This window comes from Mytilus californianus, unplaced genomic scaffold (assembly GCF_021869535.1).
Source record: "Mytilus californianus isolate M0D057914Y unplaced genomic scaffold, xbMytCali1.0.p SCAF_13, whole genome shotgun sequence".
Classification (NCBI taxonomy): domain Eukaryota; kingdom Metazoa; phylum Mollusca; class Bivalvia; order Mytilida; family Mytilidae; genus Mytilus; species Mytilus californianus.
The window spans coordinates 34,403,237-34,414,773 of record NW_026262615.1 but is presented as its reverse complement, the minus strand read 5'-3'; the positions used below and the strand labels follow the sequence as shown (position 1 = coordinate 34,414,773).

At 31.3% G+C, this 11,537-nt stretch overlaps 1 long non-coding RNA gene across 1 annotated transcript; it reads left to right on the top strand.

Moving 5' to 3' along the window:
- Positions 1 to 2,433: 2,433 nt before the first annotated feature.
- On the top strand, positions 2,434 to 7,532 carry LOC127723810 (uncharacterized). Its single transcript, XR_007992264.1, has 3 exons — positions 2,434 to 2,492; positions 4,177 to 4,257; positions 7,340 to 7,532. It is a non-coding gene; the product is annotated as an uncharacterized LOC127723810 (long non-coding RNA).
- Positions 7,533 to 11,537: the final 4,005 nt, after the last annotated feature.

Genomic DNA, 11,537 nt, shown 5'->3' with positions numbered 1-11,537 from the left:
TATGTTACCAATGTGCTTAATATTTGGTTATGTGACACATTTTGAGTAAAAATTGAAATATATTCAACCATAATTGTTGATGCCTACTATTAATGTCATTTATACCCTAGTAAAAATTCAGATGGGCATGTTTTCCTCACTATATAAGCATTGGAAATATGATGGATGTTATAATATATATCTGCTGAGAACAGGCTATTTGTAGTAAACCATTTAGCATTACGGAAAATATGGAATCTTCCAAACAACATCAATTGTTTTTATTTGTAGCCTTGCACCTATCTCAAGTTATTTTCATTTTAAATTAACCGCTTTTTCTTACTATTCCAAGAAAGACAACTCCTGTTGAACTTCAAAACAAGTAAAAAAAAAAAATTTCATACTGTATGCTGCATCTTTTCAAAAAAAAACTAACAGTTTGAGAAATTATTAATTTAGTAAAGATTCATTTGTTTATGGTGTTAGATTGGATAGATTAATAATTTTTACTAATCATTTTTGTCAAGTGCATCTTGTATATTGTTTACAATTCCGGAGCGTCTTTTTACCACAGAATATCACAGAACACTCAAAATATACCACAGAACTGCACACATTACAATAAAACTACTGAAATATATCACAGAACATTAGAATTACTTTATAAAATGCAAATCTAATAATTCAGAATTACATTATTTCTTTAATTCGGGTTACACCAATGACATGACGATTGACTGGATGAGATAAAAAATGATCATATAACGTTTTTGTTATTTGGCATATGTTTACATTTGGAGACCTTTGAGACACTAAACTAATGCATTACAATAATGAAAATCTAAAATAAACATTAAAAAAATGGTTTTCAGCAAAAAAAAATTTACCGCACGATCAATATGATCCAAGATACGCTTTGAATATATTGAACTGATCGATAAAAAGTGTTAAAATCTCTTTTGTTTTACAATATTTTTTCGTGAAATTAAGAAATTTAATTACTTTAATCACTTTAATAAAGTTGAATTATTTGTTGACAACAAATTTAATCAAATGTCACATTAACCATTTTGATTATTTATTGTAACAACTCTTAAGGGGACGACCATTTGATATTCTGGGAGAGGGGTAGGGGGAGGGGGGGGGGGGGGCAGGAGGATTTTGAAAATAAATAACTCAGCCTTGATAATCACAAAAATAAATGGTTTGTTCTGTGGTAGTTTGAAAATAAATTACCTGACTTGCAATGTATTGAAAATAACTAACTCAGCAGTTCTAATCGAAAGTATGAGATGGCGCCAGATTCTTCATAAATTCATCTTTTTTCCAAAAAAAAAAATCGGGAAAGACTTCCCATATCTTTTAATAATAAAAGTATAAATATTATTTAAATATACTTGAAATGTCAGAAAATTGGTTTCATTTAACTTGAGGTTAATTGTCTCAGGAACACTTACCTCACTTTTATTAAATCAGGGCCGTAACTACATTGAGACAAATGCCTCATGTAGGAAATTTCAAAACCAAACGCTTGTCTCCATATCAAATTGTGTTCACCGTGAGTGCCTTGCAAGAAGCAAGTTCTGTTCTCTCTCAGACGTAGCCCCTGATTTTTCGGGATCAATGTTTCTTATTTATTTGTCTTTTGTTCATTGATTGCCCTTCTGTATTCTGTTAGTGTCGCATTCATTTTGTAATTTAGTAATTTTATTATTAACTTGATCATGAGTTTAAAAAAACACAGCAGCCACAGACTTAATTATGTGAATTACATTTTTGCTTTTAATATCATGCATATTTGTCTTTTGATGTTGTTCCTAGAAACTTAAGTCTTACACTGTATCTATAACGTGATTTTGCTTTGAGACCAAAATATTGTCATAAAATTATTAAAACAGAACTTGCATTTTCAGTTTAAGAAAGGGTCTGGGGAACATCCAGAAGGCATGATTTTGCATCATTTGTTCTATAGCTTCTTGGGCCTTCAGCGGTTCAAAAACCCTTCAAAAAAATTTTTACAATTCATCACTTCCGGTTCTGCTTCACTACATGTGGAGGCAAATTTACGATGTTGTTTATGCAGCTTTCTGCAAAGTAATTCTAGTTGTGGTCTTTACTAACGTTACTCAAAAGACACAACTCTTATTAAGCTAAGTTTGTGTCACACAGAGATGTAAAATATCACTTGAATTAGCTGTTGGACTGAAATTCTGAATGTAAAAGTATCGCTGCGTACAACTACAAATTACTACAATCATGAACGAACAACTGAAGAAAGCAGACCTGTTTAAAGTGTTATCCCACAGAGAATGGATTTTTGCTACTAATATTTCACTCAGAGTTTATCCTTCACTCTGTATCAAACTTGGTTTAGAGTATCGACAGGGTGAAGGTTACTTAAACTTGTTCACATCCTGACCATGTCAGAAGGCAAAAGACAGACATTCAGAGCTCGAGACCTTTCAAGTTTCAATAGACAAAGGATCCTGGAGGAATACAAATATTTGGAAGTGGTAGGTTTAACATGATTACTTTTTTATTATTAAATGTGAAGTACAAGTACATTAATAATAGGACTATTATTTTAATTCTTTTTTTTTTTTGGGGGGGGGGGGGGGGTGGGGGTCTCTATCTTCACATGTATTATTTGTTCAAATGTTCACTGTGTTTCATGTATGTGACCAATAGCTTTCATGTTGGTCTGGGCCCAGCGGGATCTGTCCCTAAGGCCAATTAAAAAAATATGTGTGTTTCCTATTTCCTTACCTACCCTATAATTTTAAGCTTACGCATACATGTGCATGATATACGGTACGGGTACAGTACCTTAAAGTTTTTTTGGTCAATTTTCAAAAAGCACTGTTCAAGTCAGAATTTCTCTCACATAGACTCAATATAAAAAAAAATTGTAAAATAAGAAAATTCCTACCTACATGTACATGTACTTACCCCATTTTTTTCAAAGATGTAATCATGGTACATGTAATAGGAAACACACATACATACATGTACATCATGTACATATTATTTTATTTAGCCTAACCCATCCATCCCTAAAACTAAAATATACAGGTCCCCATACATATTATAATTATAATGTTGCAATTGAAATGGAATGCTACCCATGTAGTCATGACAGTTGACTTGTTTAGTTAAATTATTTATTATTACTAAAATAAACCTAAATATTTGAAATATCAAAATAGGAAGATGTGGAATGATTGCCAATGAAAAATGCTTTACTAGACATGCTAGAGATCAACTAACAGTTACATAGAAGTAAACAACTAGGTTACTATCATTAACACTGTACAGCCTTCAACAATGAGTAAGCCCATTTATATTGTATAGTAAGCTATAAATATCCCAGAAATGACAAATGTAAAGCATTTCAAACAGAAAACTAACAGTCTGTTTTATATACAATTTAAATTTTTAATAAAAAACAAATATGATATATACAAAGTACATGTACAGAAACAACATGAACAAAGGACATCTGAATTACATGCATTACAGGCTTTTAAGGCTTCTTTTTATGGATTTACCATTGTGTGCTTCCTTGTTATCTTTTATGTTATTTTTTTTTTTGCCATTTACTTGAATATTGGGGATTTATGGATGCAATATATCTCCAATATGCAACTCCAGATGTACAAAGACCAGTCCTTGGATTGCATAAAACTTCAGAAATCTTCACTATCATGATTACATGATGCCTATGTGAAACTATTATTCTTAATATGAGTGAGGAACTGAAATACATACATGTACATTGTATTTACTGTATTTTTTTTTTTTGGTTATATATCATGGTGGACATCACTGACTTCATATCACTCTTTACTGTTGCCAGACTCACTTTAAGGAACCTTGGAATTGCATTTGTATTTTACTTTTCTTCCTATTCCTAATTAAGCCTTATACAAACAAAAATATTTTTTTGAGAAAAGGTATGAATATAAAAAAGAAGATGTGGTATGATTGCAAAGTGGGACAACTATCCACAAGAGACCAAATTTAAATGTTACAGAAATTAACAACTTTAGGTCAACATACGGCCTTCAACAATGAGCAAAGCCCATACCGCATAGTCAGATATTACAGGCTTACAATGAATGAAGATTATTCTATATTTATACCATTTTTTTGTTTTGCTTTATTCAAAAATCTTACGAATATTAACTTGTTTTTAAGGTATCTAAAATGTAGCTGCTACCAGTGCCATTTAAAGTTACCAGAGCAGAAATTTAAGTTAAGGAGAAAGTGATACACAAGGTAATTTACCAATAGAAAAATATTTTTTTTAAAGATATTCATAATTCTTATATCAGAGAATTTACTTGTCAAAACAAATAGAGAAATGTTAGTAGATTGCGCCACTTTTGTTCTATTGTGTACACTTTTTCAATGCCTTTATTTTACTGCACTGATACTTTTGATTTCTATACACACATAATGTAAAGTACATTAGATTACAACTGGGCTTAAAAAGTTCAAATTCATTGATATGAAACTTTGACCAATTTCATTTGTAACTCTATATCATATATGGTGAATCAATGTGCTTGTAACTTTCAATTAGAGTCTGATTATATGGTTACAATGTACCTTGGTACGCAGGGTTGTCAATAAATTCAAACGGTTACACGCCATTATTCCGACAGCCCATTAGTCTGACGGCCCATTGTTCCGAAAACCCATTACTCCGACAACCCAATAATCTGACAGCCCAATAATCCAACAACCCATTGCTCTGACAGCTCAATAATCCAACAACCCATTAGTCCGTCACTTAGAAATAATTATATTCCCCGGTATCGGGGTTAAAAAAAATATGTCTGTCTGTACTGTACTGTAACGTATATGTTATTACATATATAGTTCTAATACTTTTTATATAGTTACTTAATTCATAATATGTATAATTATACATAATTACAATTTGTGTATAGAGGTACAATGTATATCATTCAATTATGTATTTTCGCGCTTTTTCGTATATACAGAAATCGTTTATTATTTACGGAATTAAAAAACGGATATACAGAACTATGACCGTACGGATAGACTTGTATATACAGAATTATGATGTAAAATTCTTAGCTTACGCAAATACAGACTATACAGAATTTTAATTACGTACTATATATATGCAGAATTCAAATTACAAAACAAATGTACGTTTTACAGGGAATTATTTATTCAGATTCTGATCAAACAATTTTCAACAAATTAGGCGGGGTCAGAATATGATTTGCTGATATTGTGTGGCTCCAATATCACCAAATCCGACCCGCCACCTTAGGGATTAGGTGGGCGTCTAATTCAAAACAACCTACGACTTTTAAAAAAAAACTAAAATATGTGTGTCTTTTTATGTTGTAATGTTATACCACTGTTTCAGGCTAGGGTGAAGTTTGGCGCCTGTTAAAACGTTTAAACCTGCTTTTTTTATGCACCTGTCCTAAGCCTGTTGTTCAGTGGTTGTCATTTGTTGGTGTGGTTCATAAGTGTTTCTCGTCTTTTATATAGATTAGACCGTTTGTTTTCCTGTTTGAATTGTTTTACACTTGTCTTTTTTTGGGCCATTTATAGCTTGCTGTTTGGTGTGAGCCAAGGCTCCGTGTTGAAGGACGTATTTTGACCTATAATTGTTTTACTTTTTACACATTGTGACTTGGATGGATAGTTGTCTCATTGGCAAGCATATTGCATCTCCTTATTTTTATATTACACAAGAAAAAATAATAGACACTTAATACTAGTTAATCTAAAACCAACGTATATATATTGACCTCCATTGGATTTTGTTTCGTTGTGATTGTTTTTCACCAAAATGTATGTAAAAATGAAAAAGAACCCCATTGTGATACATACAGCCAAGCGTTAAGAATAATGACCAATGATTTTTCTGACCTAAGTGGTTGTGGTGGCTCCGTTTTCGTGTTTTCAATAAAAGAATATACGCTGAGTCTACAAAAATCACCCTGTTTCTCACATTTTCTTGCCTTTCATGAAAATTATAACATTTTTGCTACGGATCCCAGTACAATTTCTACATAAAACTATATATATTGATGGGAGGGGGGAAGGGGGGGGGGGGGGGGGGGTGTCGCATAGTTTTTTTTCAAGAGTCTATTTTTTTTTCCAATGAAAATACAAAGCAAAACAAAATTTTAAATAGTAGAAGCAAACTTTTTTAAAACTATTTCAAGAAAATAAAATTGTTTTAGAAACAGTATTTAGTCAACGGGTACACAGCGTTCAAATAAAACACTTTTGGGGGGGGGGGGGGGGGGGGGCTTTATTTATGATTCAAATACTTTTTATACAAATCAAATAATTAAAACAAATTAAATACCCGGACCTGTAAAAAAAGGGGGACGAGAATAAGGACTCAGCAGTTGCAATAAGCATATATATCAACTCCAAGGCACTGAGACAAATATCCCGCACGAAGAATAATCGGAATGTAAAATGACAACTACAAATATTATCAAGAACGGAGTTGGTCTTATGGAGAAAATTTACCCATGCACTTATGACAGATGCATTGTCAGAATAATGAGCTGTCGGAATAAGGAGCTGTCGGAATAATGGGATGTCGGAATAATGGTTGTCGGACTAACGGGATGTCATCATTCAAACTATTGTATTGCAGAACTTAAAATACTAATGCATATGACAACAACACTTCAAAGAGCCCACAGTTTTTTTAAAACTTGGATCAGATATATAATATAGAAAAATAAATTTACTCTTTATTTTTCTATATTTATCAAATCTATTTATAACTTTCTACTTTCACTTTTCAATTATTTCCTCTGCCAGAGCGATATTCATTTTGATACAAAAATTTAATGTAGGAAGATATGTACTTCAATTTTAAAAAACAAAATTTAACAGTTGTTTCGAGTTTTTGACATCACATGCTTGTTGAGTTAAACAGGCGATTTTATTTGAATTGAATTTTGTTGTACACACTTCATCAGATTTTGTTTTCTATCATGAAGAAATAAACTACTCACTGTTCCAAGTTACTCAATGTGTACTACAAGTATAACAGTGAGTAGTTTATTTCTCCATGATAGAAAACAAAATCTGATCATTCCTTAATCATCTTTTAAAATCAGTTGGCAGTCTGGCCAAAATGAATTCTTGAAAATACAATTTTCATGAACATGATAAATGCAGTAGAGATAAAACTACACTTTGTATGAAGTAACTTCAGTTGGACTTGATTTTATCTTTTATGACATTTGATTTATATGATTTTCATGCTTACAATTTTTTTTTAAACATGATCATACATGTACCATTAATTGGCACTAATACATTTGTATTTCAATATTTGCAGATTTTCCAGAAGAACTACATAATCATTAATGAGCTACATAACAGACATAAAGCTATCAGAGTCACATATTAAGTCTTGGCGGCAGCATGTTATAAGATGTTTGAACCAAGACCGTTGACATACTACCCTTTTGGATGAATTAAAGCCTGAAGAAGTTTTGATCATTATGGACTGGACCATGAATTTTTTGCCATAATCCTTCAAGGAAATGGAATCAAAGTGGTTTGGTTAGAAAGGACTGAATTGGCTTGTGTGTGTCTGCTTCTTCAAAGATAATGACTTGATTGATTATTTGTGAAAAAAATTTTCATAGAATTATAAAGAAAATAATGCTTTTAACTGGTTTTTGTCTTGCCTGTAAAAAAAAAGGAGCACTATGCGAGACTTAGGGATTACTATCTGACTGCATCAGTGTGAACTATTTGTATAAATCTTTATATTTTAGAAGGGAGAAGACCTGGATGCTTCACACCTTGTATGCAGATACCTTATGCTAAGAAGTTTCCTTCTGTCATGTGTCCCTTTTCCTTGACCTCATTTTCATGGTTCAGCAAAACCATAAAATATATATCTACCAGATGGTTAGTGTTGAAAAACTTTAAAAACAAATCAGTTTTTTGGTCATGTGAATTTCTCACTTATTATAAATAATAAGATTTTTTATGCCCTTCTTAGAGCATTATGTTTTTTGGTCTGTACGCGTTAGTTTGTTCGTCTGTCTATTCGTTCGTCCATTGCCCACTTCAGGTTAAATTTATTAGTCAAGGTAGTTTATGATGAAGTTGAAGTCCAATCAACTTGAAACTTATTACACATTTTCCCTATGATATGATCTTTCTAATTGTAATGCCAAATTAGAGTTTTGACCTCTAATTTCACAGTCCACAGAACAGAACAGAAAATGGTAGTGTGAGTGGGACATCTGTGTACTTTGGACACATTCTTGTTGTATATATGGGTTCCTTGTAATGCCTACATGTCTTTCAGAGAGGGTTTACATGACCTTGACCTCATTTCATGGATCAGTGATCAAGGTTTAAGTTAGGTGATTAGGTCCTTTTCTCAGATACTATAAACAGTAGGTCAACTGTATGTGTGTATGGTATGATATCATTGTAAAGGGACACAATAACTTCTAAATTGAAAGGGGTTCATACTCCCTCCCTTTTTTCCAAAGTTCACATGGAATTCCTCTAAAATTTTAAAGAATAAGTACATTTTTCAATAATTTAAAGGGTATTATTGCTCCATTATAAACATATCTAAAAAGCTTTCATATATTTATTATAGAGCTGATCCTGTCAGAGTTAACATCCAGAAAAGGGGTGACAAATACATGTATTTTTAAAGGGTTATTTAAAAGTATAGAGTCAATATTTGATATTTATGCTCCTAACAATGATTATGTTCAGAAAATTATAGTTTAAACAAATATTGTTTAGGTGATTTGAAATAAAAATTTGTCTATCTAGTCATTTGTCTCCATGGCAACTAAATTTACTTTTGAAACTAATTTCTTTATTTTGAATAATTTGATGATACTTGATGGAAAAAAATACAGAAATAAAATGCGTGATTAAATATTTCATCATTATAAAGCATACATTTATCAAAAATGTGTATTTCTCAAAATCGTTGTGTTCTGTTTCCATGGAAACTGGTAGTTTGATTTGAGGATAATTATAAATAAATAACTGTTTTCTTTACTTTGTTATACTGTTTAGGTATAATAGAAAAAAAAATATGAGCAAAAAAAAAGTGAAACAAAAAAAACTTTTTTTTTCCCAAAAATCTAAAGGAGGCTACAAATGATTATTTTTAATATGTATAGACAAAGGTCCAATGAACAAATGCTAACAAACAGTTTATTTATAGGACTCTGTTCATGGAAGAAAATAGAATTTGAAAAACGTTATTTTCACTCCTTTTAAGAAAATGAAAAACTGCAACGATTGGTTGCCATGGAAACAAGAATTGCCATAGTTGCAACTTCTGTTTATCAACTTTAATGTTTAGAACAAATGTGAAACTATGATAATATGTAGATGTTTTATCGAAATTAATTAGCTGTTATAAAAAAATCTGTGATGAAAAACGGTAATTTTTGAGGTTTTAGGACTAAAATTAAAGAGCTGTTATGGTGCCATTGTAACCATAGCAACCAAATGTACAACACATGTTTTACTGTTATTTTTTTTAGTTTTCTGTCAAAATAGAACAAATGAAGCCCAAAAAAGTCAATTTAACAACCATCACTGTATCACCCTCTGCATGATTCTTAGGTGGAGCTATACTTAAAAAGCTATGGAGATTTGTTCACCTAGAAAAAGTAATATTTCCGAAGTAATTGCTCGAGGAAAATGTGACATTTATAGGGTGTACAAATCTACATATCTCCCTAAAATAAAGGAGAGAATGTTTTATTCCACTGATTTCTTATACTTTCAAACATGGGATATTAAGGTACAAACAATTTATCTCGTCTCCTAAATTTTATAATTAAGTGAAAAATATATTTAATCTATCATTTAATTAGTTATAACAGGACATTTTTTTCATTCAATTATACGCCTAAAATAAGCTTAAACAAGATATTGAAAATGACTTTGCTGTTTAAAAATCGTTAAAACGCTGAACAAACCGCGTTATGCCATATAAGTTAGACAAGATGCGAGATTGAATATGATGTGCGGAAGGAAATATGATGGTTTTTTCAATGTCACGTAAAATTCTCTCAACCAATCAAATATTAATTTAACCATCAATATTTATGCAAACAGTGGGACAATATCCCTTTGTCATTTGTTAGAGACGGTTCCTTGACGAAGACTTTCGTAATCGATCTGAAACGTTCAATGTTAGGTTTTTCAAACTTGAAACCTGGGATTAAATGTCTTTCGTTTAAATGAATATTAAAGATAACTAAAAAAGTAAACAAACTGATTGGTTTTCCTCGAAGTGTAAAATAATGACACAGAAGATGTCAATCGTCATTATCCCGCTCATATAGGTAATCTACACTACAACTCTGATGTCAATATTTTCCTTCAGAATTGATTTTTTGTTATAAAACTTATATTCTATGAAAAATATTTGTTTGATTTGATTCCCGAAGTAATTATTGTTGTTGAAAAATTAGCAAATTGTTTCAGATCGATCGTCATTGTAAATAGAGGGAGTCGATATAAACTTAATATTGTGTCATATTCGGTCGATCTCAACAATGAAACAAACGTTTTTGTTTACAATTTAGTTAATGAGATAAACTGATAAAAATTGGATATACGCTACAATGATGGTGAGTTGCATTAAAGAAGTGTAATGGATTGGGCCAAATTATATAAATAAACATCTGATTATTTGAATTCTAATGTGTCCTACTATACAAAAAAAGTTTTCTCTCATATAAAGGTTATTTCAGGTATTAATGGATCATCGCTTATCGATTTACTTAAACTTTTAATAAATAAAACTATTGTAATCAGCCAGATCAGTTTACATCCGAATCCGTTTTTAAAACATTTATATTATTATATATTTAACCGCTCGTGTTTTATGGTCGACTGTTCTACCTGCCAAAAGGAGATTAATAGAAGAGAGGCGAACAATACCAAAGGAACATTCAAACTCACAAGTCGAAAATAAACTGACAACGCCATTGCAAAATTAAATGCGTTGTTGTGGCGTTTTACATAGTTTAGTTAAATTCAAGATAAATAATATATTAGTACACAATGTAGTATAACCATGTTAACACACAATTAAAAAAATAATAGTATCCGGGAAAAAAATATTTTTTGAACGCTTTAATTCTATCTGTGTAATTATCCCCTCTTCACAAAGTTGTAGAGAATACAATGTTACGGGACTGTTTTTGTGTCTGTCCGTAACTCATTGTAGGACACGGAAGAGCCTACGTTTTTCAACTGATCTTAACCACATTTGTTACAGAGGGGTCTATACTGATTTTCAATGTCAAAGGTCGAGGCCGCATGCCAGTTTCGATTGATTCTTCAAATCGAAGAAATTGTATAATGCAATTCCGGAAATTATCATTCCTTACACTCACAGGTGGTTTTTTGTGTATATATTTTCAACCTAAAATGTAGTTGTGGAATCATCAGAACGATGCCCAACATTTTACATTGATACAGCAAATTATTAGAAATAGTCCGCTTTAGTTCCGAAAAGACTGAAT